Source organism: Oryzias melastigma, linkage group LG1 (assembly GCF_002922805.2).
Source record: "Oryzias melastigma strain HK-1 linkage group LG1, ASM292280v2, whole genome shotgun sequence".
Classification (NCBI taxonomy): Eukaryota; Metazoa; Chordata; class Actinopteri; order Beloniformes; family Adrianichthyidae; genus Oryzias; species Oryzias melastigma.
The window spans coordinates 21122946-21124801 of record NC_050512.1 but is presented as its reverse complement, the minus strand read 5'-3'; positions in this window follow the sequence as shown (position 1 = coordinate 21124801).

Below are 1856 nucleotides of genomic sequence, written 5' to 3'. Positions count from 1 at the left end.
TATGTAGCAGGTCCCTGGAAAAACCAAAGACATCTCAGTCCAGTAAAGCATAGTGTAAGAAACAGCTAAGATACTGTGCTGGACCCTCAAGCACCCAGGCCTCTGGTAGAGGACCCCGAGCTTAGAGGGGGAACCATCAGCGGAGGAAGAGATGGCTTTTTTTTATGCACACACACATACACTTAGATCTTTGTCATGATATATGCCGTAAGTCTTTGTTTTATGCTGCTTAGTTTTATTTCTGGTGTGGCTTTTGTGGCTCCACCTGAGTGGACACCACATGTCTCTGTGGTAGACCATGACAGAGAACACAGTACTCTGGTTAAAAAAAAAAAAAAAAAAGCATGCCAAATTGCATTGAAAAAACAGGTCAAACCAACAAGTTACTGGTAATTGGTGTGTAAGTATTTCTAACTAAAATAAAATAAAATCTTGTGCTTTTGCTTGCACTAATGTGAAACTTTAAGTTGATAGGCCATCCTGTTGCTTTTATCAGATTCCAGTTTGTCTGTTCTCGCCATGTTCCAGTCTGTAGAATTCAAAACATTTATATTGGATATTAAGATTCAATAACCTTTTCTGATTATCCTCTTAATGGCCCATAAATGCTCCTGTTAGTCAAAGGCCGAATCCAAATTCTTCCTCTACCCATATGGCTTCTTGCTACCCCTACATTTAGCCCTCCAAACTGAGAGATAGTGTCTTCAAATTTACACATTTCGAGCTACCCCTTAATGAAGTCATTGATAGTCACTGGTCAGCTGCATTAGCGCGTAGCTAGTAGCGCTTGGAAAAGACAAATCAACATCAGTTTATGAACTTTAAAAAGTCACACTTAAACAGAAAGTTATTACTTACATTGAAATGTAAACTTTTGTGCTTCAGAGCACATTCACATGAAGAAAAGTGCTTCTCCTTCGCGGAACCCCCTCACGACACCCGCTTACTTTAATTTAATTCGGACAACACTAGCACTACAAATGCCCTACAAATGGAGGCTAAGGAGAAGAGAAGAATTCAGATTAGGCCTTGGCCTTAGAAAAAGGGGGTGTACAAAGTTGGTCCTATATGTTTTCCAACCAACCTGCCATTAAAGCTTCTTATTGGTCAAACACACCTGATCCAGGTAATCAGTAGCAATTAAGGCAGGGTTTCTGGAAGACTAGCAGGAGGACTGACTTTGGACACCCCTGCCTTAGTAACTAAAAACAATACATATTTCCGATAAGTGCTCATTCGCAGTGTCTGGAAAAAGGAACTGATGGTCAAATTATCCCAATTTTGTTGTCTTGCTTTGCAACTGCAACACTTTATTTTTATCCAGACCTGCAATGAAAAACAAAACTTGACACAAAAAAGGTAAAAATAATTAAAAAAAATCTCTTTCATCTTTGCAATATTGCAAAATTGAGATCATCAAGTGTTGGAATGTCAAAAACTGGTCCAACCCTTTGTTAGTTCAGGACCAAACTATGGTAGTTAGTTACTTGTTAAGCTATGTCAAATGCAGAGCTTTGATTGTACTGTAGCAGCAGGAGACACACTTTTTGTACACTTACATGTTGAGTTTGTTTATTAGCTTGTGATATGGCTCAAATGACATGAGGAGCTGATAATGATAACTTGATAAAAACAACCTAAAAACACAAATCTCTGGGTTTGTTTAAGTAGTGGTGCCATGCACAGATTTTTTGAGCATATATAATTATAATTATATAATTAGGAGGATGAGATGAGACATTAGGAGGAGAGGTCACACTGGGGGAATTGAGCTACGTAGACTTTATTCCTTTGATGTGAATGGACAAAAACAAGCGGGAAAACTGAAGATGTTACAGTGACAACATGAGACACTA